The following is a 20,882-nucleotide window of genomic DNA, read 5'->3' as shown; positions in this document are numbered from 1 at the left end:
ATATAGTAATTGTGTATTAATTACTAATCAGCCTTATATTGTGACATTTCTATTCTATGTGTACTGTATATTGTGAGTGGGTCCCTAAGCTCAGTAAGTGACGGCAGCACAGAGCATGTGCAGTGAATCAGCAGAAAAGAAGATGGGGGAGCTACTGGGGCATCTTTGGGGACACAGATCTTTACTGCCAAAGGGCTGTGGTTGCCTTGGACTGGTACAGAAACCCACAACATAATGTGCAATGAACATTTCTAGCTACTTCTTTAGTTAGGCTTTAGTCCTTTAAAAAAGGGATGCATCGAATCCACTATTTGGGATTCAGCTGAATCCTCGAATCCTTTGTGAAAGATTCTGCCGAATACCGAATTAGAATCCTAATTTGCATATACAAATTAGGGTCGGGAAAGGAAAAAGGTTTTGTGATGAAAAAGTCATGTGATTTCCCTTCCCTACTTATGCAAATTAGGCAGATTCCCAACCGAATTCTGGATTTGGTGCATCCCTAGTTTAAAATTAAAGGGGTTGTTCACCTTTGAGATAACATTTAGTATGATGTAGAGAGTGATATTCTGAGATAATTTGCAATTTGTATTATTGATGGTTTTTTAGTTATTTAGCTTTTTATTCAGCAGCTCTTTTTGCATTTTAAGCAATCTGGTAACTAGGGCCCAAATGACCCTAGCAACCATGCACTGATTTGAGTAAGAGACTGGAATATGAATAGGAGAGAGTTTGAATAGAAAGATGAGTAATTAAAATCAGCAATACCAATAAATGTGTAGCCTGACATTTGTTTATTTAGAAGGGGACAGCAACGCCCATTTGAAAGCTGCAAAGAGTCAGAAGAAAATAACAAATAACGATAAAACTGTAAAAAATAAATAATGAAAACCAATTGAAAAGTTGCTTAGAATTGGCCGTTGTATAACATAATAAAAGTTACTTTAAAGGTGTACCACCCCTTTAAGATTCCCTCCCCAGATTTTGGTGGGACGTGCCTTGAGAAACAACACAACATCTCCATGCTTAGGGTTAAGCCGAGTGTACTATGTATTGGGAGACTCCTAGACCGTAATAGAGGATGAATCATAATGGAGCAGAGGAGGAAATTGACTTGTATGGGTAATTTGCAACAAATGAATCAGATGTTACGACTTGTCTCATTCTCATAAGAATTTTGCTGTGGGCAAAATTATTTTTGATGCATTTTGTAACCTCACCTGGTGACTTTAGTTAAGGTGGCCATAGACTTTACAATTACGTTCTTGCCTGGAAAGATTGTTCATTCAATACACACGTGTAGAGTTGTATAGTCAAATATACAGATTGAAACAATAGAATTCTACATGTATCTGACGATTCATCTCTAACAATGGCCGTTGTTCAGGTACCTTCAAAAGCGACCAATCAAAATCTTCCAGCCAGCCCGATCGACGAGCCGACTGATATCCAATTCTTCTGCCCATATCGATCGCCTCGTGTCCCACCAAACATGCGTCTATGGCCACCTTTAGCATGGAGAGAATGTTTGTCATTATCCTGTGTGTAGCATGTCTAACTACATAACATGTAACAAAGTAGCAACTAACAGACAAATATAACAAATGTATCAATTTGGAAATTGGAACAGTTTACAGTCAGCGACTCCCTCTCCCAGTGCTGCTTCTGAAATACGTAAAAAGATTAAAAATATAGGGCAGAGACACAGGGACAGATTCGGGGAGATTAGTCGCCCGACGACAAATCTCCTCTTCTTCAGGGCGACTAATCTCCCGAACTGCCTGCGGGATGGCACTCGGAGCAATTCGTTTTCACGAAGTTGCCTCACGAGGAAACTTCGGGCGACTTCAGAAAACGAAGTGCTCCAAGTGCGATTTACATTCTAGCCGGCGGGAAGGCAGTTCGGGGAGATTAGTTGCCCCGAAGAAGAGGAGATGTGTCGCTGGGCGACTAATCTCCCCAAATCTGACTGTGTCTCTGCCCATAGAAAATAGATTGTAATTGAAAAACTTCTTTATTTCTGGCAGACTATCTAAAAATAATGGAACCAGAAAAAGTGCTGCAACTGCTTTAACACCAGGGCTGCCTTTACTATTCATGGGGGCCCCCCTGAAAAGAAAAAAAAAGTCACCTCAATGCCACACCCCTGATCTACTTTAGCCACTCCCCTGTTATGCCAAAACTTGGCCCATGATCCAACGCCACACTGGCCTGATGATCAAAGCCGCACTTTAATCCAAGTTACCGTGACTAATAGATCATATTCTCTTCTACTTGGATCAGAACCAGAGAAGATGTAAACGGTGCATTGTATATAAGTACAGGGACGAGCAAAGTCTGTGCTAACTGGGTGATCGCTAATTCAGGGCCTGTGAAATAGCCTTAGGGCCCTTGCAGCTTAGCTCAAATCCCTTATGATCTCCCAGGAGCCGGCCGGGGTGGGTTGGAGGGGGGTCTCTCTCCCTGTGTGAGTTAAACCATAATAACATCAGAACTGGAAGTCATTTTACTGCAGACTAAGCGCAGGTAATACCTGCAACAGCTTTTCCATTTGGAAGCAGAAATGTGCCTGATGGGGGGCTGCTGACGGTTTGATTTCCCTGACCCCGGTCTAAGGAACTTCCCCCCTTTTTTTGTAAAGGAGAACACATGCCGCAGACTGAGCAATGCTAATATTTCTCGTGATGCACAACAGCCGTGCTTTGCTGATGACAGCAACAAGGATCTCCTGTGTAATCATAACAATGTAATATGTCGTGTTAAACCCCTCCCCTCGTGTCGTGTGCTACTGCCTGAGCATGATGGCCGCACGCTGGGCTCCTCCTGCATGGATCTTATTTATGCTGTATATGAGACAGTGAGTGCCGTGGCTGCAGTTTCCATGTGCAACACATATAACTTCTACAGGTTCAGCTGCTGATCATTTGTGGCAACTCATTTCCCAGTGGCCGAGCAGGTTTTCCTTGGGGATCTAACTAATCCTGGATTGGATTAGGGATTCTGCCTAATCTGAAGATTTTTGGAGAGATTCAGATTCCTCAGAATCCCTGGGATTCGGCCAAACTAAATCAAATCATGGTTTTCCTGCAGTTTTGGTGCACAGGACTGAAATGCACAGCTTTCCAATTCATTTGTGGCAGGGTTCCCCTCTAGTTATGAGGGCTGATGGTTGAACTGCCAGAATAAATTGCAGGGGACAGGGGCAGTATGGGAAGAATAAAGTGCAGGGGACAGGGGCAGTATGGGAATAATAGACAGGGGCTGTGCAGGCAGAATAAATTCCAGGGGAGAGGGGCCGTGCAGGCAGAATAAAGTGCAGGGGACAGGGGCTGTGCAGGCAAAATAAATTCCAGGGGAGAGGGGCCGTGTAGGCAGAATAAATTGCAGGGTGCAGGGGCCGTATGGGAAGAATAAAGTGCAGTGGACAGGAATCGTACAGGCAGAATAAACTACAGGGGCTGTGCAGGCAGAATAAACTGCAGGGGCTGTAAGGACAGAATAAAGTGCAGGGGACAGGGGCCATATGAGCAAAATAAAGTGCAGGGGACAGGGGTTGTATGGGCAGAAAAAAACTGCCGTGGACAGGGGATGTAAGGACAGAATAAAATGCAGGAGACGGGCCGTACGGGCATAATAAAGTGCAGGGGACAGGGATTGTACAGGCAGAATAAAGTGCAGGGGACAGGGGCCATACGGACAGAATAAAGTGCAGGGGACAGGGATTGTACGGGCAGAATAAAGTGCAGGGACCGTACGGATAGAATAAAGTGCAGGGGACAGGGATTGTATGGGCATAATAAAGTGCAGGGGACAGGGATTGTATACGGCAGAATAAAGTGCAATTAGTGTAATGTAAAAACAGGTGCGAGTTCCTTATCGCTGCAGTGACGCACAAGTGCACGCGGTGGAAAAGAAACGCAAGTGCTGTATTGTCATTCTGAGAAGCAGCAATGGGTTCACAGCTACAATTACACTTCATTTTCATCTTCTGAGAATCTGATATATTTCTGGCGCAGCATGCAATTTATTAAAAAAAGGCATTAATTACTGACAGATAATTGTGTATGTGTCAAGCTGAATTTGTACCTTGTGACACAGGCTGGGAAAACTTACATAACACATTAGTGATACAAGCCTGGGCTGGCACCGCACTCGAATTCTTCCTAATGCAAATGTTATTCTACAGCCTTAATTTATTACTTTACTGGCACAGACTTATTCATACGTGTGTCCTACTGTAGGCACTTTGGGCATAGACTTGCCCTTGTGTTGCAGAATTTCCTGGGAAGGGGATTGGCTGTTAATAGAACATGTGATTTTACCATATCTGATTCAGTGTAATAATACGTGGAAAGTTCCAGGTCAAGTAACCCATAGCAACTAGACTTTTCATAAACTAGACACCTGGTTTACTAGAACTGAAGCAGCAATGATGGGATGATAAAACTGAAATCAGTTCTGCTATTAAAGAGGTTGTTCACCATTAAAGTAACTTTTAGTATGACGCAGAGTGTGATAGTCTGAGACAATTTGCAATTGGTTTTCATTTTTAATGTGTTTTTTGAGTTATTTAGCTTTTTATTCAGCGGCTCTCCAGTTTGCAATTTCCGCAATCTGGTTGCTAGGGTCCTAATTACCCTGCATTGATATGAATAAGAGACTGGAATATGAATAGGAGAGATCTAAATAGAAAGATGAGTAATAAAAAGTAACAATAACAAGCAATACATTTGTAGCCTTACAAAGGATTTTTTTAGGCGGGGTCAGTGACCCCCATTTGAAAACTGGAAAGAGTCAGAAGAAGAAGGCAAACAATTCAGAAACTATAAAAAAAAGAAAAATAACGAAGACCAATTGAACAGTTGCTTAGAATTAGCCATTCTATAACATACTAAAAGTTAACTTAAAGGTGAACCACCCTTTAAAGGAGAACTAAACCCTAAAAATGAATGTGGCTAAAATGCCATATATCATATACTGCACTTATTGCACCAGCCTAAAGTTTCAGCTTGTCAGTAGCAGCAATGATCCAGGACTTCAAACTTGTCTCAGGGGGTCACCATCTTGAAAAGTGTCTGTGACACTCACATGCTCAGTGGGCTCTGATTGGCTGTTGAGAAGCTAAGCTTAGGGCTCGTCACTAATTATCCAGCAGAAAATGAGGTTGGTCTGTAATATAAGCTGATGCTACAGGGCTGATTATTAAATTCTGATGCTAATTGCACTGGTTTCTGTGCTGCCATGTAGTAATTATCTGTATTAATTACTAATCAGCTTTATATTGTGACATTTCTATTCTATGTGTACTGTATATTGTGAGTGGGTCCCTAAGCTCAGTAAGTGACAGCAGCACAGAGCATGTGCAGTGAATCAGCAGAAAAGAAGACGAGGAGCTACTGGGGCATCTTTGGAGACACAGATCTTTACTGCTTAAGGGCTGTGGTTGCCTTAGGCTGGTAGAGAAGCCCAAAAAATCATGTAGGCTTTAGTTCTCCTTTAAGTCATTTTATGACACCCTTGTAACACCTTTCTACAATAAAAAAAATCTAAAATCTCGGCCCCTGCCAAGTGTAATATGAAGGGTGCACTGAATAAAAAAAATATGATTTTCAGAAACTATAAAAAATGAAGACCAATTGAAAAGTTGCCATTCTATAACATACTAAAAGTCAACTTTAATGCTCTTCTTGTTTGGCTGCCTTTGACAACGAGATCCTTGTTCAGCAGTCTCTGCATCAGGCTGTGTCCAAACATAACACTTGGGTGGTTTTTGTTTTAATGTTTTGTGGGTTTTTCTTTATGACTTAATAATAGTGGATATTGTGAGTGCTGAAATCGGCGGTCGCAGTGAGAATACATCATTCGAGCGCAGAGAGACCTCTCCAAAGAAGAGTCGGCCTTTAGCCTCTCCAGCTGCCATTTGTGCTTCAGCTGTTCCAAGTCATGTTACAGCGTGACACGGAGACGTAAACTGGACGAACGTGATTTCCCAATAACACTGTATTCTAGAAGTCTTCCTCAACTGCAGGATAGTGTGTTTCATGCATAAGGGCTCATTTATGAACAAAGTGCAATGTTTTAGAAGCAAGTCACCACCATGTTTTTTAGCCACCCTGAAAAATCCAATGCAGTAGTGTTGGTGTAGCTCTTGCTGATAGATTGCTATTGCTGTATATGGGGAGGATTAAAGGGGAGCTATTTAATCCATTGTATTTAGACATAAGAGACTTGCTGTGTTGTTGTATTACACTAATTATTCAGTATCGCTTGACTTCCTTTCTAGAATCAGCAGTCCGGTGTTGCTTTATGGCACAATTCTGAGAGATGTTTTGTATCTGAACCATAAGTGACGCACATGTTGCTCTCCAACCCCTTGGATGTTGCTCTCCGTGTCCTCAAAGCAGGTGCTTATTTTTTAATTCCAGGCTTGGAAGCAAGTTTTAATTGCATAAAAACTAAGTATAGCGGCAGGTAGAGTTGTAGGCTGCCAGTCCACATAGGGGCTACCAAACACCCAATCACAGCCCTTATTTGGCACCCGAAGGGATTTTTTCATGCTTGTGTTGTTCCCCAACTCTTTTTACATTTGAATGTGGCTCACAGGTAAAAAAGGTTGGGAACCCCTGCTCTATTGCTCTATAAGAATAAGTTATTTTTGTTTTTGAACTTATAGTTACTTATGTGTATATGTGCCAGCCTCTTCTTCTGCCTGGACATTCAAGCCATCCATTGCTCTATGATCGCATACCTCCCAACATTTTGGAGGTAAAAAGAGGGACAAAAATTTTTTTCCGCACGTAGCAATTTTTGACCACACCCCTTTCTGTGGCCACACCCCCTAATTACCATGTTTGTTTTACAAAATTTGGCAGTTTATGAAAGTTTGAAAATATTTCTCCTTATCTAAACTGTGTTTTTTTGTCTCAAAATTGTTACAAAGTATCTTATTTGTACCTGTTACCTGTTCTGGGCTCTCTGCTAAAAGCCAATTAAGTGAGAAACTTTGTTTCTTTTTCTGGCTGTTCAGTGCAGAGAAAAGAGGGACTTTCCAGTACAAATGAGGGACTGCGGGTTGAGCTGTCAAAAGAGGGACTGTCCCTCTGACAAAGGGACAGTTGGGAGGTATGTGATCGTGCCATCTACAGCGTGGCCTGCTTATTTCAGAAATAGGCTGTGGAAATGTTTTAACCTTTATATGAACCCCCTGAAATCAGCTATGGGTGCTGGGTGCCGGGCTAAGGCCTTCAAGTGCCCTCTCAGCCTCAAGCCTGATTGGTTTCGGGTTGAGACGGGTTACGGTTGAGAGCTGGTGGAAACATTTCTGTCCTCATGCTTTACTAGCCCACTAGCCCAAGTCTGGAAGTGTGGCTTTTCGGGCAGCTTAAAGGGGTTTTCCACCTTTAAATTAACTTTTAGCTTGATGTAGAGAGTGATATTCTAAGATGATTTGAAATTGGTTTTCATTTTTTATTATTTGTGGTTTTTCAGTTAATTAACTTTTTATTCAGCAGTTATCTGGTTGCTAAGGTCCAAATTAGCCTAGCAACCATGCACTAATTTGTATAAGAGACTGGAATATGAATAGGAGAGGCCTGAATTGAAAGAGGGGTAATAAAAAGTAGCGGTGACAATGCATTTGTAGCCTTACAGAGCATTTGTTTTTAGATGGGGTCAGTGACCCCCATTTGAAAGCTGGAAAGAGAATAAGAAGGCAAATAATTCAAAAAGTATAAAAGATAAATAATGATTTGTTACTTACATTGGCCATTCTACAACATCTAAAATTTAACTTAAAGGTGAAACACCCTTTTAAAGGCACCTTAGATCACCGCCAATTATTCATTGACTTAAATGTGAATTTCCAGCCCTTGGGAAGGGCACCTAAGCAGGCCGATAGGCTTCCAACTCTGTCTGGATTGGACGACTACCGTTTAGCCAAAATTAGCCAAAAGCTCCTTAGTTAAAGTGGTTGAGATGCGTAGCAAAGCTGTTTGCGGAACACCAACTGCCTTATAAAACCTAGAATCCCATGTTTGGTGCCCCAGGGGCACAGGGTAGATAATGTGATTTGTCTGGAAACTCAAAAAAAAAAAAAAGCTGATCTTGGAATGAAACCAAGTCCTACAGAGGCACCCCTTGTTCCGCCTGCTTTTGATTCAGAATCCAAATCCCCCCCGCACGCTACTGTATTTCTCTATGGCTTACCAAGTGCAATCATGTGAATTTTTACGCAAATAAACTTATGGCCTTTGAAAACCGCAAATTTTTACTTTCTTAAAACCCAGGGAATATCCGCCTGAAGCCGCTGGTTACTGTGGCCTGATCGTTTAAATGCTATTAAATGTATGTGCAAATGTAGCCACACACCCTGAGCGACTGTCTAGCCGACATGCTCTGCTTCTGTCTCGGGAGGGAGTGTGAGAGGTCACTGTCCCACAATGCATAGGCATTAGGATTCCTGTATAATTAGCTGTATCCTGAATATTCCTGAAAAGCCAGAGGCATGCTTAGATTTTGGGTGTCGACTGACTCACCCCTAGTATTGTTTACTTAAACCAGATCATGAATTTTCTCAGTATAATCCCTTTTACCGTAAAACCCCTCATTCCATAGACAGGGGTCACCCTACTGAATTTCTAGCACCTTAGTCATTGCTACAAAAGGCCTCCATTGTTAGTTTCCATTTGTGTCTAAAGAATCTCAGCTGCCATAAAGCAGGGCAGGACTGCTGTTTACAATGGGGATCTGATAGGATCTGTGCAGTCACTGGGGCAGAATGTTCTGTTATACAGATAGCTAGAATCTCAGCTGCCATAAAGCAGGACAGGACTGCTGCTTACAATGGGGATCAGATAGGATCTGTGCAGCCACTGGGACAGAATGTTCTGTTATACAGATAGCTAGAATCTCAGCTGCCATAAAGCAGGGCAGGACTGCTGCTTACAATGGGGATCAGATAGGATCTGTGCAGCCACTGGGACAGAATGTTCTGTTATACAGATAGCTAGAATCTCAGCTGCCATAAAGCAGGGCAGGACTGCTGCTTACAATGGGGATCAGATAGGATCTGTGCAGCCACTGGGACAGAATGTTCTGTTATACAGATAGCTAGAATCTCAGCTGCCATAAATCAGGGCAGGACTGTTGCTTACAATGGGGATCAGATAGGATCTGTCTAGTCACTGGGACAGAATGTTCTGTTATACAGATAGCTAGAATCTCAGCTGCCATAAAGCAGTGCAGGACTGTTGCTTACAATGGGGATCAGATAGGATCTGTGCAGCCACTGGGACAGAATGTTCTGTTATACAGATAGCTAGAATCTCAGCTGCCATAAAGCAGGGCAGGACTGTTGCTTACAATGGGGATCAGATAAGATCTGTGTAGTCACTGGGACAGCATGCTCTGTTATACAGATAGCTAGAATCTCAGCTGCCATAAAGCAGGGCAGGACTGCTGCTTACAATGGGGATCAGACAGGATCTGTGCAGTCAGTGGGACAGAATGCTCTGTTATACAGATAGCTAGAATCTCAGCTGCCATAAAGCAGGGCAGGACTGTTGCTTACAATGGGGATCAGATAGGATCTGTGCAGTCACTGGGACAGAATTCTCTGTTATACAGATAGGGGTTCAGATAAGATCTCAGCTGCCCTAAAGCAGGGTAGGACTGCTGCTTCATAGCAGAAATGGTCCTGGCTTAGCTGTTGCTTCTATTATATTCTTGTTTATGTGTAGCTTAGTGAGTCTGTTGCACTGTGGGTACTTGCGTGTGAGTTCCACTTACCATTCTTCCTGTGCATATAGACATGTAAGTGTCACTACAACCACTCTCAGTGCTACTATCAGGATATCCCCGTTCTGAGCAGAGGTATGTTCATTTGGAGGTTTACACATTTGACAAGTAACCCGGCCTTAGACATTAACCAAGTCTCTAAACCTGCTCTGTTAGTCTTACAGCTCTGGCCCTTCCCAGCACAAGTGAGATATATGTAAATATACGTGCCTGATGTTTCACTTTGGACACCTGTGTGCAGAATATATATGGGATCTGTTTACCCATAAAACTCATGTATTCTTATTTTTTTATTTAATGATTTCCTTTTTCTCAGTAGTAATGATAATAAAAGCACACCTTGTACATGATTGAGACTAAGCATATCAGTGGAAAATCAACCCTATTACTGTATGTTTATTTAATATTTACTGTATTTTAGGTATGGTGAGCAGAAAGGGGTCTCCCTAATATGGAAACTCCCGTGGCCCAAGTTATGACCTGAGCACAAGGCAGGCAGCCTTAAGAGGAAGTGTTGTGTCTTTAAAACCCAGAGTGGACTTCTGAATTTAGCCATCCAGAAATAGCCATGTGGCTGCTAACTGATAGCTTTCCCAAGCCAATCGCAAAGTCAGTGATTTTAATCTTAAAGGGGTTGTTCATCGTTGAGTTAACTGTTAGTATGATGTAGAGACTGATATTGTGAGACAATTTGCAATTGGTTTTCATTTTTTATTATTTGTGTTTTTTGAGTTATTTAGCTTTTTATTCAGCAGCTGCAATTTTAGCAATCTGGTTGTTGGGTCCAAATTACCCTAGCGACCATACACTGATTTGAATGAGAGACTGGAATATGAATAGGAGAGGCCTGAATAGAAAGAGGAGTAATAAAAAGTAGCATTAACAATACATTTGCAGACTTACCGAGCCTTTGTTTGTAGATGGGTCCCCTGATTTGGAATCTGGAAAGTGTCTGAAGAAGAAGGCAAATCATTAAAAAATTATAAAGCTATATCTGTAGCTTTACAGAACATTTGTTTTTATTTAGATGGGGTCAGTGACCCCCCCCCCCATTTGAAAGCTGGAAAATCAGAAGATAATAATCCAAAAACTATATAAAAAAATAACAAAGTTGGCAATTCTATAACATACTGAAAGTTAACTCAAAGGTGAAGCACCCCTTTAAGTCATTTTATGACATCCTTGTTATCCCTTTCTACAATTAAAATAAATGTTCTGTTAACCCTCGATATTCGACTGCCGAAGGTAAATCCTTCGACTTCGAATATCGAAGTCGAAGGATTTACCGCAATTCGTTTTAGTCGTGGATTTAAATCCATCGATCAAACGATTATACTTCGACCAAAAAAAGCTTACAAAGCCTATGGGGACCTTCCGGTAGGTTTTAGATGACGAAGTAGGGGGTCGAAGTGTTTTTTAAAGAGACAGTACTTCGACTAGCGAATGGTCGAATAGTCGAATGATTTTTAGTTCGAGTCGTGGTCGAAGTAGCCAATTCGATGTTAGAAGTAGCCAAAAAAAAACATTCGAAATTCAAAGTTTTTTTTATTCTATTCCTTCGCTCGAACTGAGTAAATGTGCCCCTTAATGTTCTTGCTACTTTTTCTTACTGTCAATTCAGGCCTCTCCTATTCATATTCCAGCCTCTTATTTAAACCAGTGCATGGTCGCTAGGGTAATTTGGACCCTAGCAACCAGACTGATGAAATTGCAGCTGCTGAATAAAAAGCTAAATAACTCAAAAAGCACAAATAATAAAAATTGAAAACCAGTTGCAAATTGTCTCAGAATATTACTCCCTACATTATACTAAAGTTAATTTAAAGGTGAACAACCCCTTAACTGTGCTGTGTGTGTTTTTAGTATTGTGAGGCCAGAGCATAAGGGAGAGTTCATGTTGTGTGTGTATAGAGAGGGTTCCACCGAGTATGACATCTCCTCAGCCAAAACTGAAAAATCCCGTCTAACTCGCTTCTACCCCCAGTGTGGATATGGTACTGTCATTAAAGTGGTTGTTCACCTTTAAAGGTAACTGTTAGTATGATGTAGAGAGTGATATTCTGAGACAATTTGCAATTGGGTTTCATTTTGTATTATTTTTTTTTTTGAGTTATTTAGCTTTTTATTCAGCAGCTGCAATTTCAGCCATCTGGTTGCTAGCATCCAAATAATCCTAGCAACCATGCATTGATTTGAATAAGAGACTGGACTATGAATAGGAGAGGCCTGAATAGAAAGATGACTAACAAAAAGTAGCAATAACAGTAAATTTGTAGCCTTTCAGAGCCCTAGTTTTTAGATGGGGTCTGTGACCCCAATTTGAAAGCTGAAAAGAGTCAGAAGAAGGCAAATCATTAAAAAACTATTAAACAAAATAAGTCATGAGGACCAATGGAAAAGTTGCTTAAAATTGGTCTTTCTATAACACAGTAAAATTTAACTTAAATGTGAACCACCTCTTTAAAGCAGGGTCCTAATATAGGTACCTGTTATCCAGAATGTTTGGGACCTGGGGTTTTCCGTATAATAAATCTTTCCATAATTTGGATCTTCATACCTTAACTCTACTAGAAAAGCATGTAAACCTTAAATAAAGCCAATAGGCTGGTTCTGCTTCCAATAAGGATTAATTATATCTTAGTCGGGATCAAGTATAAGCTATTGTTTTATTATTACAGAGAAAAAGGAAATTTGTTTTATATGGATAAAATAGAGTCTATGGAAGACTGCCGTAATTTCCGAGCTTTCTGCATGACGGGTTTCCGTATAACTGATCCCATACCTGTACTCTTTTACTATTACAGAGGAAAAGGAAATAGTTTTTAAAAATGTGGTTTATTTGGTTAAATTGAAGTCCATAATTAGGAGCTTTCTGGATAACAGACCCCATACCTGTACTGATATTGTTCTGATCTGTATTATTGAGTGCTTCTGCACATACCTTGAACCTTAAACGAGTGACTTTCGTGCCTTCTCTCCCATCAGTTGTCTCCTGGTGACTTTTGCCATCACTTGTGCCAAACTCGGCACCCTGTAATAAAACATTTTTCTTTTAATGGGGCAGGTGATGTCTCGACTCCCCACTGTCAAAAGTAGCTCAGGACCCTTAAGCTGTATGCCGGACATTATAAAATCATAAGACTCTAAAATAAGCTAGTGTCCCTTTAAATGAAAAGCAAGCCTTTAGTAACAGGTGGCCTTTTAGCCCAGATGCCCTTGGCAGCCAAGACTCGGCCGGCAGTCAGATGGCAAGTCACTTTCTCTATTGCACTGGCTCATTTCTATGTTAAACAGGTGGTTTACCTTTAAGTTAACTTGAAGTATTTTATAGAATTGCCAATTCTAAGCCACTTTTTAATTGGTTTTCATTATTTCTTTTTTTAAAGTTTTTGAATTATTTGCCTTCTTCTAATTCTTTCCTGCTTTCAAATGGGGGTCACTGACCCCATCTAAAAAACAATTGCTCTGTAAGGCTACAAATGTATTGTTATTGCTACTTTGTATTATTTATTTTTCAATTTCGGCCCTCTCCTAATTATATTCCAGTCTCTTGTTTACATCAATTTGTTGTTGCTAGGGTAATCTGGACCTTAGCAGCCAGATTGCTGAAACTGCAAACTGAAGAGCTGCTGAATAAAAAGCTAAATAGCTCAAAAACCAGAAATAATAAAAAATGGAAACCAATTGCAAATTGTCTCAGAATATCACTCTCTGCATCACACTAACAGTTCATTTAAAGGTTAACAACCCCTTTAACTCTGGCAACTTTAGGGTAGGACTACACGGATGTTTTCGACACACTGCGACAAAACGCATGCGACGGAAATAAGGTAAGAGATAGAAATGTCGGATGAAGTTGCAGCATTGATCCGACGCAACACGACTGCCGGATACAGACGCATCATCTGCATCCGGCAGTCGTGTTGCGTCGGATCAATGCTGCAACTTCATCCAACATTTCTATCTCTTACCTTATTTCCGTTGCGTGTGATTTGTCGCAGCGCGTCGGATTGTACCGAAAACGTCCGTGTAGGCCTACCCTTAGGGTTACAACACAAAAGTCAGATTGGAGCTATAATTCGCCTCTCGCTAGACATTAATGGGAACTGGTTTGTACTAGGTTTTCCATGGCTGTTTGGGTAAATGGGATGGGACACTGACATAAGGGTCAGAGCTGTGCGTTAAAGGGGTTTCCCTCGACCTGCACCCGACCCTAACCCGCCCCCTCCCAACCTGTCCCCTCTATGCAGACTGTCCAACCGATGCAGCCGACCCGCCTTGCAGTGACATAACAAAAGGGTCGGGGCAGGCACAAATCTATCAATTCATGGAACAGGGTCGTGGGCAGTAGTGATGTTTGGGTTGGGTAAAACCCGACCCTGACCCGTGCCCGCCGCAGCAGACTTCTGGATTCCTTTTATAGACCCGCGCCGACCTGCCCAGCCAATGATGTAAAAAAAAGGGGCGGGGCGAGCAGGCGCGTGGCTATAAAACCGGAATTCGGAAGCCGACAGTGCAAGGTAGCGGGCGGGGAGAGCAAATGGGGGTGCGAGATTGGCCCAGACCGACCGCCCCGCGGGTATTGGGCTGGCCCGCACATCACTAGTGACAGTGAGAGTAGAGCGTGACCCGAACATTTTTTGCAGTAGCCAGCCCGAACCACCCCGACCCGAACCAGCCCAACCCGCTGGTCCGGCTGGTTTTGGCTGGCCCGCACATCACTACGGCACATCATTAGTACATTGGCAGGACAACATACAGACACAAAAACAGACACACACCGTTCCACATGTATAGTCATGCAGTACAATGAGCAAGCATATGGGGTGCAAAAGTAATTCACCCCCTGTAATTAGCATATGCGCTGGCCTGGCATACTGTATGTACATATATATATATATATATATATATATATATATATATATATATATATATGTTGTTTTATTTATGATTAGATAAAAATGGAGTAGTTTTTGTTGCAGGTCAGAATTCTGCCAAAAAAAAAGGTCTTTATTGGGTCCCCACCTACACACATACTGGGCGCATTCTTCTCCCTTTAGCCTGTGCATGGCTGGAACAAAGGGAGCCCTCTGTCTGGTCGATCCTTAGCAAATTGTTTGGAGGAAATCTAAAGCTGCGGCGCGTCACACTGAGAATATGTTATCTCTCTACTGAGACTCCGGAAAGTTCATTCCTCCAGGGGGTTTTATAAACTAAGCATGACGTCAGGGGCCTGCTGTACAATATCCACGAAACAGGTCCGGATTGAGAATTAAAATAGGCCCTGGCATTTCAGGTACACAGAGGCCCAATGAGCCCACTCAGAGGCCCAAACAGCCTCCACCAGCCCACTAAATAGTTACTTTCTATGGCACCTTATAGCAGCCCATCTGGCATTTGCCAGAGCCCACAGATTGCCAGTCCGGGCCTGCCACGAAAACTGTCTGAATCTGCCATATTCCTGCTGCGCTCGCTCTTCATGGATGCGTCTTTCTACAGGTTCTCCACCCAAAAACCAATGGATGGTCTTGCTGATTCCCAGTACTTTACCCATTTATATTCATGACACGTTCTCTGGGTTATTTGCATACCAACCATCATTATTCGTAGACAAAAATATAAAAATCGCTATTTAAAGCGGTGTCTGAAACATTGTAGCAGAAGTCTGTTCTCCTCCAAGTCTGTTATTCAGCCGACTTGTGCCGTATTGTTTTACAAATTATATATTTTAAAATTAAATTATGCTTAGCTTTCATAGTACAGTATAAGATCTCAGCTATTAGGCTCACATAAGCTTTTCTATATTCTCATTTTGTCTCTCTCTCGGCAATGATCCAGGACTTCAAACTTGTCACAGGGGGTCACCATCTTGGAAAGTGTCTGTGACACTCACATGCTCAGTGGGCTCTGATTGGCTGTTGAGAAGCTAAGCTTAGGGCTCGTCACTAATTATCCAGCAGAAAATGAGCTTCCCCTGTAATATAAGCTGATGCTACAGGTTTGCTGATTATTAAATTCTGATGCTAATTGCACTGGTTTCTGTGCTGCCATGTAGTAATTATCTGTATTAATTACTAATCAGCCTTATATTGTATATTTAAATTATATGTGTACTGTATATTGTGAGTGGGTCCCTAAGCTCAGTAAGTGACAGCAGCACAGAGCATGTGCAGTGAATCAGCAGAAAAAGAAGATGGGGAGCTACTGGGGCATCTTTGGAGACACAGATCTTTACTGCTAAAGGGCTGTGGTTGCCTTGGGCTGATGCCGAAGCCCAAAACATAAATGAACAAAATTTCTAGCTACTTTAGTTAGGCTTTCGTTCTCCTGGGGATGGGCAGCAAAGGTGACTCTCTACCCCCAGGGCTGTATTTATACCCTAAGAAAAGGACTTCAACCTGTTTTCTCCCGTGGTTATATACCCCAACTATATGATAGATTCAGCTCTACCCACCCCGCTATTTGTGCCGTGCCAAGTCTTGCTGTGTACTCTATCTCCTTTATTCATTCTCAGTACAATGTAGCTTTTCATGGATTGTTTCATTATTTATAAACATTAGGGGGAAGCTATTGTGCACCGCCATAGTAATCTGCTCTCTTGCTTTTATGTATATTGGAAGCATTGAGTGCTAGTGCAATGGAACATTTGAATTCACATTCACATCTCACCTGCCCCAATATGAGCGGGCCCAAGAGCTTGCACTCGTGAAAGCGAAATGTATTGCTAGTGGCTCAGTTATCCCCATGTCACCAAATGAATTCCTTTGTACAATTTCCCTTACTTGTTGTGCAAACAGATGGTACTAATGTGTCAGTTCTCATATGCAGGAACAGATAAGGGCATTGTGCATGAGCGGGCCCAAGAGCTTGCACTCGTGAAAGCAAAATGTATTGCTAGTGGCTCAATTATCCCCACGTTACCAAATCAATACCTTTGTACAGTTTCTGTTAATTGTTGTGCAAACAGACGGTACTAATGTGTCAGTTATCATATGCAGGAACAGATTGGGGCTGTGGATGAGCAATGCATAGGATGATTCATGGTTTGGCACCTTGTGCTTCCCCATGTTTTCTCCAAAATACTCCCCCAGTCACACGTTGTCTGGTCTCTGTGAATTCCCCTGGGAGGCGAATAGAGCAAGCTCACACTCTGATATTAAAGGGCAAGTAAGGCCACAAATAAATAGGCTTGCCTGTTTTGCCTGCCATAGCATCCAGCCCTTTTTTTTCAGCCTGCATATACCTTTAGTACGACCCTACTCCTCCTCATTTTACACCCAAGGCATTGGGCAGCATAAAGGGGTGATTTATTTTTAGTATGTTATAGAATGGCCAATTCTATTTATTCATTATTTATTTTCATAGTCCTTGAATTATTTGCCTCCTTCTGATTCTTTCCAGCTTTCAAATGGGGGTCACTGACCCCTTCTAAAAATCAAACGCTCTGTTATGCTACACATTTATTTGCATGTCATTTTTAGTACTCCTCTTATTACTTCTCTTTCTAATCAGGCCCTCTCCTATTCATATTCCAGTCTCTTATTTAAACCAGTGCATGGTTGCCAGGGTAATTTGGACCCAAGCAACCAGACTGCTGACATTGCAAACTGGTTTGCTGCTGAATAAAAAGGTAAAAAACTCAAAAACCACAAATAGATTGCAATTGATGTTCATTTTTTATTATTTGTGGTTTTTGAGTTTTTTAGCTTTTTATTCAGCAGCAAACCAGTTTGCAATGTCAGCAGTCTGGTTGCTTGGGTCCAAATTACCCTGGCAACCATGCACTGGTTTAAATAAGAGACTGGAATATGAATAGGAGAGGGCCTGATTAGAAAGAGAAGTAATAAGAGGAGTACTAAAAATGACATGCCAATAAATGTGTAGCATAACAGAGCGTTTGATTTTTAGAAGGGGTCAGTGACCCCCATTTGAAAGCTGGAAAGAATCAGAAGGAGGCAAATAATTCAAGGACTATGAAAATAAAATAAAATAAGTCTGTATCTTGAGTGCTGTTGAATAAAAAGCTAAATGACTTGAAAACCAGAAATAATAAAAAATGAAAACCGATAGCAGTTTGTCTCAGAATATCTCTCTACAACTTAATTGTAAGATGACCAACCCCTTTAACATTCCTTGAGATGTAACATAAAGGTTAAAGCCACTTGTTTGTTTCAGTGACAACATAGTAGCTCAGGCTGAAAATAGGGAGTGCACCAAATCCACTATTTTGGATTCGGTCGAACCCCCGAATCCTTGGCGAAAGATTCGGCTGAATACCAAACCGAATCCTAATTTGCATATGCTGAAAAAAGCCGAATCCCAACCGAATTCTAGATTCGGTGCTTCCCTAGCTGAGTTCAACTCTTTGCTTAAAACAATTCTTAACTCACTTCTAGACTACAGATACTACCACCCATATCTTTTTGTTTATGAAAGTAACAGTCACGCATTAATGTAAGAAAAAGTCCAGAATTAGTCAGAGGTATGTATCTGATGCATATTTGGTAGAAGGTTTTCCACAGGGGAATCCCTAAAACACATTACACTTGGCGCTTGCCTGATTCGGGAAGTCCTGTGCGGTACAGCTATTTTCTGCTTTGTATTAAGGCACTCCAAGCATTGAAAGCACTTCGCTATGGGCAGGCCGTCCACTTTCCCTCTCAATTATTCATCTGAAAGTAGATCTAAAGCTTAATTAAGAAATACATTAGAAATGTTGCACATTATTTTCTCGGCTTCTGTATCATCCCAGTGCAAGGGATCTGTGCCTCTGAAAATGCCCCTCGGTAGCCCCCCATCTTCTTTTTGCTGCATATACCCTGGGCTGCTGTTATTTACTTTTGTCGACTGTGTAATTTATCAGAATATAATAATGAGCCCTGTAGCATCAGCTTTTATGACAAATTAATCTCATTTTCTGCTTGATATTTTGCCATGACCCCTAAGCTTAGTTTCTTAACAGCTGCCCACTAGTGATATGCGGACCGGCCCGATTCCCACAGGTCGGTCGGGTTTGGACTGACTTCGCACTCTTCTTCCCGGGTGGCGGCTTCCGACTTCCGAGTTCTTCTCTTATAGGCGCTGCGCCTGCTCGCCCCGTCCCTTTTGTGATGTCATCGGCGGGTCAGCGCAGGTCTATAAAATGAACCTGGAAGTCGGGCATGGGGGGAGGGAGCTCAGGTGGTGGGCGGGAAGTCGGGCATGGGGGGAGGGAGCTCAGGTGGTGGGCGGGTCAAAGCATTTGCAGTGAATCAGCAGAAAAGAAGATGAGGAGCTACTGGGGCATCTTTGGAGAGACAGATCTTTACTGCTAAAGGGCTGTGGTTGCCTTGGGCTGGTACAGAAGCTCAAAACATAATGTCCAACATTTCTACCTACTACTACTTCACTATTTTAGTTAGGCTTCAGCTCTCCTTTAATCTCTCCCCCCCCCCAAACACAGCCAGCGCATACCTGCTTGCACGTCCCTTCAATCAGATGGGAGGGAGTCAGAAAAGGAGAGCAGGAGGCCAGGACCTGGCGGCTGTAGGGAGTGGGTCGGCTGGATCCACGAGGCCTGGATCTTTTTTCCCAGTCCGACCCTGCTGACACTCTTAAGACAATTCAGGATAGGGGAGCTCCTGTGCATAACTTTGGAGGCCTAGATCGTTACAAAGAGGCTGAACCTTTGGTATATAAAATCCAGCATTTCTGGCAAGTTTCCCAAGAACAACCCTGCCTCCCATTCCTGGATTCAATATCTTATCTGCTGCCTGGCTCTTTGGCTGAGATCACTGACCAGGAATATGCACAATAGGAGCCAGAACCGATTCTGATTGCAGCGTGCATACTCCTGTCTGGTGATCACTGCACTGCACAAGAACTGACAATTGCACCTCTGCCTTCTGAGATCAGGTTTGGGGGTGCAGGACTGTTTTGGGGAGTCCAGTTTCTGCTCATGATACGGAAGAAGCGGAAGCCTGCCTGCCAGAATGTTACACAATATAATGACGCCGCTCTATAAAGTGGTGATATTTGGTGTGTACCCCTGCCGTATTTTTACACACCTCAATAAATATTATATCATAAATATGCCCCTTATATTGTTTGAGTATGAGATGGCAATTCTAACTGTACAATAAAATGTTATTCTATAGTTGCTGAACAACTCAATCCTTATAGTCCTTTGGGGCTAATTAAGAACAGGTTACTTTGTGTCTTGTGGCATCACGAAAGGTTATTATGTGCACATAATGTTTGCATAGTTCAATAAAAACAATTGCCGAAGGGGTGGGTGTATACAAGTCCGGAACTGAGGTTTTCTTGATAAGGGATCTTTCTGTAATTTGTCTCTTCGTGCCTTAAGTCTACTAGAAAATCATTTAAACATTAAATAAACCCAATAGGCTGGTTTTGCTTCCAATAAGGATTAATTATATTCTTGTTTGGATCAAGTACAAGCTACTGTTTTATTATTACAGAGAAAAAGGAAATCATTTTTTATAAATTTGGATTATTTGATTATAATGGAGTCTATGGGAGATGGCCATCCTGTATTCCGGAACTTTGTGGATAGTGAGTTTTCCGGATCAAGGATCCCATACCTTAAACCTGTTAAAGAAGCATGAAAAATGCATAATTATAAATATTACCAACTAATCCTTTTCATAGAAGCCTCAAGTGATTTATTTAATTTCTAATTTACCCTTTAATGCCTGGAGCGATGGAATGTTTGACATCAGACAGATGTGCCGGCTTTTGTGCACAGTGACTGCCGATACGTTACCTTGGGGATGATTGTGCCGTCGGACGTATGAATGCTGCCCTTCTATGTCCCTTCGCTTCCCCGTTCCAAAATTGAGCTGCACCATTTGTTACTGTCTGTCACCGCTCCAGCGTGGTTAGAAGCTTCTGGGAAACCACATTCACAGCCCTGGTGGCCCTCTGTGTGCCTGAAGGGCAGAAGCTTTTCCCCATAACCTTTTAAAGCAAGATTTTCAAGTTTTTCCAACAATTTCTGAAAATTAAAGGTACACTAATGTCAAAAGTCAGGCTGAAAACAATGAGTTTCTGATTTATTTTCAAGGGCCTTTGCTATTGCATATTTG

At 42.0% G+C, this 20,882-nt stretch overlaps 1 protein-coding gene and 1 long non-coding RNA gene across 21 annotated transcripts in view; one reads left to right on the top strand and one right to left on the bottom strand.

Annotated features, from left to right (window-relative positions):
* The window catches only part of fnbp1.L (formin binding protein 1 L homeolog), a 110,416-nt gene that overhangs the window by 4,434 nt on the left and 85,100 nt on the right, over window positions 1–20,882 (top strand).
* On the bottom strand, window positions 1,070–19,668 carry LOC108704473. The gene is made up of 4 exons (XR_001933599.2): window positions 19,249–19,668; window positions 12,737–12,826; window positions 10,699–10,747; window positions 1,070–1,508 (listed from the first exon to the last, which is right to left on the bottom strand). It is a non-coding gene; the product is annotated as an uncharacterized LOC108704473 (long non-coding RNA).

Source organism: Xenopus laevis, chromosome 8L, assembly GCF_017654675.1.
Source record: "Xenopus laevis strain J_2021 chromosome 8L, Xenopus_laevis_v10.1, whole genome shotgun sequence".
Classification (NCBI taxonomy): Eukaryota; Metazoa; Chordata; class Amphibia; order Anura; family Pipidae; genus Xenopus; species Xenopus laevis.
Note: the sequence above shows the minus strand (reverse complement) of the source record. Positions and strands in the feature narration are given on the sequence as shown.